The sequence below is a fragment of the Panthera onca genome, chromosome B1, assembly GCF_046562875.1.
Source record: "Panthera onca isolate mPanOnc1 chromosome B1, mPanOnc1 haplotype 2, whole genome shotgun sequence".
NCBI classification, from domain to species: domain Eukaryota; kingdom Metazoa; phylum Chordata; class Mammalia; order Carnivora; family Felidae; genus Panthera; species Panthera onca.
In genome coordinates this window covers 65974757-65987736 of record NC_138342.1, presented here as the reverse complement: position 1 = coordinate 65987736, position 12980 = coordinate 65974757, and the positions used below count along the sequence as shown (strand labels likewise).

The 12980-nt window shown below is 37.0% G+C and overlaps 1 protein-coding gene across 4 annotated transcripts in view; it reads right to left on the bottom strand.

The window, feature by feature from the left end:
* The window catches only part of CFAP299 (cilia and flagella associated protein 299), a 601366-nt gene that overhangs the window by 53318 nt on the left and 535068 nt on the right, over positions 1 to 12980 (bottom strand). The gene's annotated exons all lie outside the window — the stretch shown is intronic.

Genomic DNA, 12980 nt, shown 5'->3' with positions numbered 1-12980 from the left:
TCCTTTTTTTTTTTTTTTTTTTTTTTTAATTTTTTTTTCAACGTTTTTAATTTATTTTTGGGACAGAGAGAGACAGAGCATGAACGGGGGAGGGGCAGAGAGAGAGGGAGACACAGAATCGGAAACAGGCTCCAGGCTCCGAGCCATCAGCCCAGAGCCTGACGCGGGGCTCGAACTCACGGACCGCGAGATCGTGACCTGGCTGAAGTCGGACGCTTAACCGACTGCGCCACCCAGGCACCCCGGAAAGTATCCTTTTATTTTGGGGTGGGGGAATATGTATTATTGGCAGCAAAACATGTAAATTTATAAAAACATGTTTTACAAACCATTATTATAAATTAAAGATAGTTATCAGTTTATCATTGAGAGTTTAGGCATGCCTGGGTGGTTCAGTTGGTTGAGCGTCTAACTTTGTTCAGGCCATGATCTCACGGTTAGTGAGTTTGAGCCCCTCATCAGGATCTCTGCTGTCAGCATGGAGCCTGCTTTGGATCCTCTGTTTCCCTCTCTCTCTGCCCCTCCCTGCTTGCACTACCTCTCTCAAAAATAAACATTAAAAAAAAGTTCACACACACACACACACCCCAGACGTAATACTATCAATGAATTTACCTAAGTGCAATATATAACACTGTTGGGGAAAGTATAGTAAATGTTTCTAATAGCCAGTTTGCTAACTTCTGGAAAACAAATCTTATGTAAAGTGGGATCTACAAGGATAAGCTAGATATGATTAAGTCATAAATCACAATCTATTATTTATTAGCTTTTCCTTCACTTTAAAGTGGGGAGAAGGGTGCCTGGTGGCTCAGTTGGGAAAGTACGTGACTCTTGATCTTGGGTCATGAGTTCAAGCCCCGCATTGGGTGTAGAGATTGCAAAAATAAATAAATAAATAAATAGATAAATAAAGTGGGGAGGAAATTTGCTTTGTTATTCATAGCCTTGGAAACCAGAAATTTATCTCCTAATTGGAGTCAAGGCATGTAGTAACAAAAGAGAGGTAAGCAAAGTACTTGTTTTAGGTTTATTGTGAAATCAACTGAATCATTATAGGCCAATTACTGGGAGATTACCCAGTGTTACCCAGCTGCTTTATTCATGAGTGAGGAATAGAAAACTAGGACATAATAAGAGACTGACATTTAAGGTGAATGAATCAAGAAAATCATGTTTGATTTGCATCTTCTTAAGAAGCTTTTCAAAAATGTTTGCAAGTTAGCAGAGTTAATGGTGCAGTGTATAACACTGGGCAGAATAGCAAGAAATTTAATTTTACTTCTAACTGTGCCGTAAATCTGAGCTAAATTTCCCAACAACAATTTTTACATCTACTCAATAAGGCATCTGGAGTAGGTGATTTCTAAAGTGCCCTAGAATGCCATAATTTATGTTTTTATCTAATTAATTCAGAGTAGTACTGGTGAATGGGTTGCTACCCCAGAAAATTGTTTGTAGAGAAAATTGTGTGTTGTGTTCTGGAAATTGTCTGTTTCATGGAACAAACAAAATCATAATGTGTTGTGTTTCTAAAGCCTATTTCTGCTGTATGAAATCTTTCCTCAAAATGCAAAAGGCTCAGATTCTTTGGGAAATGTGCCATGAAAAGGAAATGAAAGCATTAGCCTGGCAACTGCTGGTGGGGACTATTGAACTATTTGGAGGCTTGTTTATGTGAAGGTTAGCCAAAATCCTGGTAAAGAATATGGGCTGGAGTCCCCTCAAACACAACAGTTTATGCGAGGCTTCCAATACTTGTGTAAGTAATTACACAAGAATAGCTTCCCTTGCATTATTATGATATTTCTAATTCCTTTTCAAATCTAGAAACCAAAAGGCATTCAAAATCTAAAACAGAGAAAATATTATTAGTTGTTCTTTTATTAAAGTAAGATTGACACGAGGATAGAGTTTTGAACAGTAACACGTTTAAAAAGCAACTAAACTTATCCATATTAACCATGCCTCTTTTTGTCCAGACTTAGGTCTCCTGCTCAGAATCGCTGTTTGTGAAACTGTATGTTATTTTTCAACAGCCTCCAGGACATTGTTACTTGGATGTGCCACCTTCATCATAAAACAGAAGTCCAAAACTTACTCATCATCTCCCCTTGAAAGCTATTTTTCCTTGTCCATTTCTTTTAGTATCATCTTGGATAGGAATCTTGGTAGTCATCAACCCTTCCCTTTCCATTTCTAATATCATTTTATCCAGTTTGTCACCATGCTTTTTCTGTCTAATAATTTCTTCCTTGCAAATGCTGTTCATATGAACCATTTTCTCTCTTCTTGCTGCTCTATGCTCATCACTATTGAGCAACCCCTGGATTAAATTGACTTCCTAGCTGTTCTCCCTATTTCTAGCCTTTCTTTTCTTGAAAGAACATATTACTTCATCCCAGAATTTATTTCCTTATATTGTATCATTTATCTTCTCAAAAATCAGTAATAGCTCCATCTTTACTCTTAAATTAAGTTGGAACTTGGCTGTTCAGCTTGACTGTCAGTCAGTGTCTTTTATAGTTTATATTCCCTTATTTATATAATCCAAACAACCATTATTCTCCTTTCAGCTAGAATTTTCTGGAACCTGCTCTGACTACATTGAAAAAATAAAGAGTTTATTAAAAATATCAAAGGAAGAGTTCCCAGAACTCACACAGGATTGGAAGCAGTTCATGTTCTCCCCAGCCAGCATGCAGAGACCACATAATACATAGATTATTGGGAAGAATCACTGGAACAGCCTCGACCTAGATTTGAGGCTATTTGGACCTGACCAAACACAGTTTAACAAGACCTCATTGATTCCAAATAACTTAGTTACATTTTAAGACAAAGTGCAACATTCTTTAAAGGAATAAAGTATCCAGAACCCAAAAATGTAGAATCCACAGTGCCCACTATCCAATCAATATAGTAGACATACAAAGAAACACGAAGATATGATCCACAACCAGAAGAAAATATCAACTAATGGAAATAGACTCAGAAATGACAAAGAAGATGGGGGTAGGAGACAATTATAAAATGCCTAGTCTATATTTTATAAATATGCTCAAAATTTACATGGTAAGAAAAGAATATTGAAGGTATGAAAATAACCAAATAAAATCTTAGAGAGGAAAAATATATCTGAAATAACAAATACATTTCAGGGGATTAAGATTAAGATTAGACACTGCAGAAAGTAAAAAAAATAATAATTAATTTGAAGACATGTTAATAGAAACTACCACCCCATCCCATACACACACAAAATAATAGAAGCTTAGTGAGCTAACATATATATAATTGGTGTCCTACAAGGAGAGAGGAGAGAGAGATGGAGAATCCAGGAAGGTAGTAGAAAGGGAGTTCTGAAAAAAATACTTGAAGAAATGAAGGCTTAAATTTTTCCAAATTTAATGAAAACTACAAACCCACAGATTTACAGTTCAATGAACTTTAAGTAGAGCAAATACCAAAGAAAAATTACACCAAGGTACCAGTGTACCCCAAATTATGAGAAATATATCAAAGTGTGGAAAATCAATGACAAAAAGAAAAAAATTATTTGAAACCAGATAAAAGATACATGGTGTGCATATATAAAAAAGGGTAAGGATGATAGACAATATCTCATCAGAAACTATGTAAGCTGGAAAAGCAATGGACTGACATCTTCAAAGTACTTAAAAAATCTTGTCACCTTAGAATTCTATCTATATTTCTCAAAAATAAAGGTGAAATGAAGACAGTTAAGATAATTGAGAGAAACTTCCAAGCCTTTTTAAATAATTTAAATAAATGGATCAAAGCAAAAATTGCAAGAACATTTAGAAGATATTTGAAATAAATGAAAACGAAAAGAAATATATAGAAATTTGTAGGAGGATACTACAGCAGTGCTTAGAGAAAGATTATGGCAATAAATGCTTTTATTAGAAAAAAAAATCCTCCAATAAGTGATCTAAGAAAAAAGGAAATGATAAAGATAAAAGTATGCATCAATAAACTTGAGGGCAGAACACAACAGAGAAAATCTATGAAATTAAAAAGCTTGTTCCTTGAAAAGATCAATAAAATTGAAAAGCCTCCAGTTGGTTTGATCGAGAAAAAAGTGAGAAGACATATCCTACAGATAGTAAAAAGGGTAATGAGGAAATATTATGAGCAAATTTATGTTAATAAAATTGACAACCTAGATGAGACCTGACAAGCTCTTTGAAAGGCACAAACTATCAAAGCTTAACTGAGGAAGTAGATAACCTGAAGAGCTCTCTATATAAGTTCATGCAAAGATGTTCACTGCAAGAGTGCCTGTGTGGTTCAGTCAGATAAGCATCTGACTCTTGATATTATTGGCTCAGGTCATGATCTGACAGTTTCTGAGATCAAGCCCTTCATGGGGCTGTGCTGACAGCATGGTGCCTGCTTGGGATTCTCTCTCTCCCTCTCTCTTTGTCCCTTCCCACTTGCACTCTCTCTCACTCTCAAAATAAATAAATAAAAATAAATGTTTTTTTCCTCGGGGCTCCTGGGTGGCTCAATCCGTTGAGTGTTGGACTCTTGATCTCAGCTCAGGTCATGATTTCAAGGTTCTTGGGTTTGAGCCCCATGTAGGGCTCTGTGCTGACAGCGCAGAGCCTGCTTGGGATTCTCTCTCTCCCTCTTTTCTGTCCCTCCCTTGTTTGAGTGCATGCTCTCTGTCTCAAGATACGTGAACTTAAAAAATAAAAAGATGTTCACTGCCATTTGTCATTAGAGAAATGTAAATTAAATCTACAATATACCACTACATTAGTGGTTCTCAGTAAGGAGGAGTGTATTTACCCCCAGGGGACTATTGGCAACGTCTGGAGACAATTTTGATCATTATAACTGGAGGGGTGCTACTGGCATCCTGTAGGTAGAGGACACCTTACAATGAACAGAACAAAAATTCTCTGTCTCCAAATGTCAATAGTGCCGAGCTTATGAAAACTGATACACACACACACACACACACACACACACACACTAAAATAGCTAAAATTAAAAAGACTTAAAATACCAATGTTGGCAAGGATGTGGAGCAAAAGCAACTCATAAAATGCTGATAGAGGGGAACCTGGGTGGCTCAGTCAGTTAAGTGTCAGACTTCAGCTCTGGTCATGATCTCTCGGTTTCAAGCCCCGCATAGGACTCTGTGCTGACAGCTCAGAGCCTGGAGCCTGCTTCAGATTCTGTGTCTCCCTCTCTCTCTCTACCCCTTCCACACTTGTGCTCTGTCTCTCTCTCTCTCTTAAAAATAAATAAACATTAAAAAAATTAAAAAAAAAAAAGTAAAATGCTGATAGAAGTGAAAAATGTTGCACTGTCTTTGGAAAAAAGTTTGGCAGTTTCTTATAATGTTAAATATGAACGTACTGTATTCAATGATCCCACTGATAAGTATTTACCCAAGAAGAATGAAAACTTACATCCACACAAAGATTATCTGTTTTATTCAGATGTATCTATTTTATTCAGATTTTCTACAAACTGGGAAGAACTCAAATGCCCATCAACTGGTAAATGAATAAACAGACTATAGATTAGATACAGATATAGATGATATAGATATAGATAGATAGATATATAGGAACACCACTAAGAAATGAAAAGGAATAAACTATTGATACATGCAACAGCATGGATGACTCTCAAAAGCATTAATCTAAGTGAAATGAGTCATAAACCAAAAACCACTTGCTGTTTAATTTCATTTATACAAAATTCAAGAGAAAGACATACTATAGGACCCAAAAAGCAGATCAATGGGGCTAGAGTGGAGTTGGTGATTGACTATAAAGGGGTAAAAGATCATATCTCAAAATAAACTGATTAAATTTAAAAAAGAACGAAAGAAAGAAAGAAAGAAGAAAGAAAGAAAGAAAAGGAAAGAAAGAGAACCTGTATGCCAAACACGGGAAACTCCTCTTACAGTTAGGAGTTTCAGAACCACTTAGCCTCTGTCAAAATCAGGAACCCTCCTTCCCAGGTAGGAAGCTGCATCTACAATTTCAGCTCTCTCTGCCTCTTCAGCCATAGTGCACACCACCAAATTAGATGCTTACCACCTGCCTCTTCTCCACAAAATCACTTCCACATTGCAGTAGGGAAGCCTATCATTTAGTGAGAATCCCAGCGGTCTGAAGTGTGAGCAATGTCTTTTGTTAGCTATCCAAATTCCACAGTACATTAAGGCATGTTAAATAGAAGTTGGAACTGAAAACAAATGAGCCATTCCAAAGTATCCACCTCAATTCCTTAGCTCACCTTCAAGCAGTGACTAGCTCGTCTCTGCCCCACTTCACATGTAAAATATTTATTTTCTTCTTTGTCATCTGGGATTTTTCCCTTGCTGCCTCCCAAACTTTCCCTATTTGATTACTGTTATGTCCTTCTTTCTTTTTCTCTGGATCCTTACTATCTTTCCATGTCTACTCCCAGCCTTTCTTTCTGACAGTACTGTCCTTAGGGCAGGGAAGCAGAGCTAATATCTCAGGGGTCCCTATGCTTTGGAGTGCCTTTCTAAAATATCTCTAAGTTCCCTTTCAGTGGTACCTAGTGATGGGAATCAACTGTGGTAGTTAGCCCTATATGGGTGGAGAATCAGACTGCAACAAGACCTGTATTCTCCCTGGTCCTTGTTTTTCCCTTCCTGGTGCTCTCTGACCCTTTGTCCCTGGCTCCTGCTTGTGGAGTCTACCAGAAGACTCAATCTCCAGAACCCCCACCTCTGGGGTCTTCAAAACCCTCTAGCTGGGAGGGTGGTTTGGTAAATGGATGGCTCCCACTGGCTGTCACAGCATTTCCTTCATAGGATCACAGGAGATTGTCCTGCCAGATGAGGCTGAAGTTGGATTTTGAGTGATTCTCACTTATGTCAGACACAAGAAGTGTTCAGGACAACAGGTACGTCAGCTGTCACCTGTGTTGGGACAGCACCTTAATCAGGTCTGTAGCACCCCACACCCTCTACAGGCCCCAGGCAACGAAGGAGGCAGTGTTCCAGGGGTGGCCAGGCCTGTCTCTTCCATGGGCTTTCGACACTGTTGCTCAGTCAGGCCAGTTGGTTTTTCCAGTTGAAGTCCTCTCTGGGCTCTGATAGACATGATGACATTGTGTTCTCCTGGGTCTGTCTGAGGTCATGTGGGCCTAGGAAAGCATGGTCCTCACTCGCTCTGCCCATGAGCCCCCCACTGTTCTCCTGGTGTGAAAGTCAGGGTGTGATGATAAATTGATGCTTAAACACTCTTTAACTGCACCCTAAATATGAATTTTGTAGTGGAGACAGAATAAGATCTTGGAGAAGAGGCACTGTATCTTAAGTATCATTTGCATCTTTTCCTGCATCTAGCTTTCTATTAGGCACAAGCATGTGCTTATTGTTTGTTTTTTCTCTGACAGATTGATTGAAAGGCCCACAGAATACTCAATATTCTCAATAAATCAAACATTCCATTTAAGGGATCAGGTGCTTAATATTTCCTCACTAAATAAAAGAAGCTATTAAATAATGTTGACTTATTACCCTAGGGTCAGTATTCCTCAAAAAAAGAAAATAAAATATACATTTTTTTTTCCTTTTAGCAATTGGAGACAAATTTTGCCCTTGTGATTGGGCTCTAAGTCTTTTATAATGTCAAAGACTAAAATGTTTTTTTGCGTAGTCTGAAAAAAAACCAAAACAGTAAGTGAATGGGTTTCTTGAATGTAAAATAAACGCCTCTTCCTTTTTTGTAAATCATTGGCCCCTTGAAGTACTTATTATAGCATTGTGCTGATCCTGACAGAAATAATTCTGACTTCCTTTCTCTGATATGCGGTATGGTTTTGGAGGTTGGTGTGATGTACTTTAGAAGGACATGAAAGTCATCATGAATTAATAGGATTGACCAGAATGTTATTGCAGTCAAGATTTTTCCTAACAACCCTAAGCCTGACATCAATTTGGATGATGAATGCACTCAATTTAAATTTCCTCTTAGCATATAGACAAATTAATGGTAAAAAAAAAAATTGGAATAGTTACCTGGTTCCAAATCTATCAACATACTGTTAGTAGTAAAACTAAACCAAAAAAAAGTTTTGATTCTCTTTCTTTAGTCAACACATTCACTTGTACATTTGATGTGAAAGTTTTTCTAAACTGATTTGTCACTATGTCAGAATAATGTCTTTGTGAGTTTTGCAGAATACATTGGGAGGAATGTGTGAGTGAAGAAGGTGGGGAAGGGGAGAAAAAGTAATGATAATAGAGAAAAAAAGATATAGAAGATGGATTAAAAAACCCAAAATCAAACAAAAATAAGAAAAAACCTTGAAATAATCAAATAGACCAGAAATACAAGAACACAGAATGAGACAAACAACTTGTGTTTTATTTTATTTAAATATTTTGAAGTGTTCGATTGTAAATACCTAAGTATTTTAAATATAAATATTTTAAGAGTAAAGTGTTAAATTTGAAATGAGTCAAGAAATTAAAAGTTAAAGATTAGGAAAAGTTTATGAAGATAGAGGGCTCTTGAACATGTTGTTGAATTATCCAAATTGCTTTTTTTTTTTAATTTGGAAGTGCTTCTGATAATCTGTCTTGAGAACTAGAGAGGATGGGAGAAATGTTGCAGAGAACTCTGAGTTCATATTTCCCAGGTTATTCTACTTACAGAGTAGCCAATAATGACAATGACCTGTTTTAATGAACGTAATAACTTCTATAAAATAAACTCTCTATCTGGAGATAAAGTTCAGATGTAAACTTTGATGTACCAACTTGCTAGTCTAAGAGGACTTTTTATGATCAACTGTATATTTCATGTATTAAACCTTTTCTTTGCATATTTAATTTTGATATAAATATCAGTCTGTGAACTTTTTCAAGCATGGACTAATTCAAGCAATTATTATTCAAATTACACTCAGTAAAAAATAGGTTGTTTTATTTCCAAGTATGGTTTTAAAAAAATTCAATTATTTTAATATATTGAGCCATTAAAAAAACTGTTATTGTTGCAAGCCTGTTTCAGGAAAATACTGAAATTATATAAAGGGTTTAAAGCATACTGTTTTCTACATCTTACATAGTCCATTTTTCCCTTTTAGAATCACAGAGGCTTTATAGTTTTAGAATATTAAAATATTTCAATCTGTGAAAGAGAATAAGAATTTTAAAAAATATGGTAACTTCTTTTTCCACTTGAATTTTAAGAGAGACAAGGTGTAATGAAAAAAACTTCCTCAGAATGAAAAATTTCAAACTGCAAAACATACACTGCATATTCAATTTCTAGTTTAAATGTTTTCTGGGACTCCAACATGGCATAGTATTGATACTATTCCTTTGGAATATTAGACCATCATATAGATTCATTTCTCACATCTGTTTAGAATAGCAAATTATGAACTTATCATTAAAATTGTTATAATAATTAAATTACAAATTTTAATCTGGTGCAACAGCTGAAAACTAAATCTTGTAACAAATATCCAGATAAACTTTTCTAGAAAATATTGAACTCTTTTTTTTTTTTTTACTACAAATATGAACCACCCTGGACACCTATTGACATCTGGTGCCTGTTGAACCTAATATAGTTAACTTTTAGTATTCAGGTAGGAGAAAAAATAAAGGCAATTGATAAGATACACTTGGATTCAAATCAAGAACTGCCACTGCAGATGTGAATTTTAAGTAAGTGATGACAGGTTTTGCATTTGTAAAATGGGGGAGAATTGTGAGAATGACAGAAAGTTGTGTAGGTAGTTTGGAGAGCACAAAGGCCTTAGCATGCTGTGAAACTACCCAGAGTTTGGGGGGGTGCATAAGGTCAGTGTTAGCATATGACTCTCATTACCTGAGGGTTCATATCAGGTGGAACTAAGGCAGAACGTGCACGTGTGTATGTGTGTTTGTGTGCCCACAGGCACATGAATGTGTGTACATTTAAACGCATTTCCAAACATTTGGATTAAATCCAGAGCTGCGATTTTGGTATAGATCCAATACAAGAGTAAAGCAGTAATGAGACAGGTGAGCATTAATACCTTAGGGTAACATTACCAACCCATTTTAGCATTTGTATATATTGACAATGAAACAACCTTAGCAATATTACCCAAGGCATGGTGCACTCGAACCAACAAGGCAATGTGGCTTGCACACTTACTTCCAAAGGACATTTTGATCTGGAGATGTAATGAGAAGCAGCACTTCGGGAAATACTTTCTCTCTGGTGACTCTAATATGTAGGGGCAGGGGCATCACCAAAACAGAGTAGGCAAGAATAAAATTCTGGCACAGAAGCGACTCTATCTTGGATCCGTTCTCCACTAATTTTTTCCTAGCCTTGTTACTTAAGCAGGTAGGAATGTCATGCTAAATCCATATTCTTAAAAATATTAAAGAAGAAGTGGGGGAGAACAAAACCTGGACCCCAAAAAAATACTTTTTGAAGTTTAAACACTGCGGCACATCCTATAGGCAAAATAAAGTGAGCATTATTGACTTTGTTTTGCAGCAAGTTACACAACTTTGATAAATGTGACCCACAGATCTGTCCACCACTTACATTCAAGCTGTCATTGGATACAGATGTAAAATGTCTGAACCGCAACACTACAGTTCATTACACACTAACTTAGTGGCTATCGTGGACCATTGAGCGAACAGAAGGGTTCGTCAGTTGAGAAATTCAAATACCCATGAAGGAGACACTTCAGGCTTCCTGAGGAAAGTTTGAAAACATTTTGCATTTGCTTGTTAATCTTGAGATTAAAAAAAAACACATACACATAATGAAAATCACAGGGATGAGCGCTTTGCCATAGAGAGACTGCACTGAAAGCCAACGGGAACTAACAGAACTATTCTTCCATTTGCTACAAGGTGCTGGGACACAGAGTCCCGTCAGCTTCCTGGCAGATTTCTCTAGGTGGACTTGATGCTTTTTTGGCACCCATGTAGGTGAGGGAGATGCAGATTGAAAACACCGTTAGATTTTCTTTGAGATCTTACTGCCGTGCACATCCAAGTCTTTAGAATTCTAGTCTTTTTAGAACAGTTATACTTTCTGGTTAAAACTATTTTAATGATTAGAAGGAACAATGGAAATCAGCCCAACAGAAGGAGCAGGAATTAGATGGTAGTCCATATTTATGGGCAAACTCCCCGGTAAGTTTGGTGTAACAGCTGTTTTCTTTTTCTCCTAGCTTTTACTTTTTTAAATTTTTGTAATGTTTATTTATTTTTCAGAGAGAGAGAAAGAGCACGAGAGTGGGAGGGGCAGAGAGAGAGGGAGACACAGAATCTGAAGTAGGCTCCAGGCTCTGAGCTGTCAGCACAGACCCTGACGCAGGGCTCGAACTCACAAGCCATGAGATCATGACCTGACCTGAAGTCAGATGCTAACCAACTGATCCACCCAGGCGCCCCCATTTTCCTAGCTTTTTGCCTGAATGGACTAGATGCAAATATATTTCCCATTAACTTGATGGGTTAAAATGATTCAGTGGTTGAAACAGAAAAGTTGGCAGTCAAGTAATACGTAGATTTGCACTGCAACCAAAGATAATTGTTAGTTTAATTAAGCTTTTCCAGTTTTGTTTAATCTCAAGAAATAGGGATTAATTGTTTAATCTCAAGAAATAGTAAGGAATATAGACCTTACTATAAAAACTATAGGGGTGGGGATACCGTGTCTTTTGAAAAGTGTTTAACTTAAAAAATTTGGATCATATTTTCATTACAAACTTTTCTCATGCAAAATTTCATTAGCTCACACGTACTTTTAGATATCATAAAGCTTGGTATTCAAACAAAAGGTTATCATATTGCAAAAACACTTTTTATTCATCTCCCAAAGTAAAATACTTCTTTCCTCATACTTAGCACGTGCTTTTTATTGCCTGTGACAAAGGCTTAAGATACTCATGTTTGCTTCTTATGACACATATCACAGGGTTCCCTGTGGATCAATATCAGTTTCACTGCATACCAAAAGGTTCAGTTCTTCTCTCTAGGCTGTATACATGCATGCTTTTTTATTATTAGGCTTTTGTTTCAAATCTCAATGTGTTCTCTTGAGAACCACAAGGCTGAACCACAGGGAATCACCAAGGATGGCTCTCCTTGGAGCAGGTTGACCTAAGGCCTAAAGAAAACATGCTGACCAACTCCCCTGTCCTTTTCATCTGGGTGCATCTTTAATATTGGTCCCTCCAGACCTTATCACACCAATTGTGAGGAAAGTCAAACCTCAAGGAAAAGTCCTTCAAGGAAAATGTCGGGGGAAACAGCATTTCCTTTGCTAGGGTATGAAACAAAAAGGTGAAATTATCCAACTTAGAGTTTCTTTAAAATTTTTTTAAATATTTATTTATTTTTGAGAGAGAGAGAGAGAGAGAGAGAGAATGAGCAGAGGAGGGGCAGAGAGAGAGGGAGACACAGAATCTGAAGTAGGCTCCAGGCTCTAAACTGTCAGCATAGAGCCTGATACGGGGGGCTCAAACCCACAAACCATGAGATCATGACCTGAGCTGAAGTCAGACGCTTAACTGACTGAGCCACCCAGGTGCCCCCAGCTTAGAGTTCCATAGCATCCAAGCAAAAGGGACATGCCTGCCAATTTGACCAGGACCTTGAGGTGGGGTGGGGAAAGGCAGATGTCCTTATGTCTTTGTCTTTACTCCAGCAAGCCTCACTCATTGACTTGCTAATATGTACTCCAAACTCTTTTAAAAAGCTGAAACTGTTTCCAGTCTGACTCTGAACAATTTTCTCAGAAGCACTGTTTGGATCCAGTGTTCCTCAGACAAAAACTGTTCATACTTCCAATCAGATCATAGCATTAAACCAGGTAACACTTAGCATCATGCTTCACAGACAGAAATAAATGTAACATTTCCAAACATAATATATTCAAAACTTGGAAACTATTCTATGTTACTTTAAGTTCATAGACAATTAG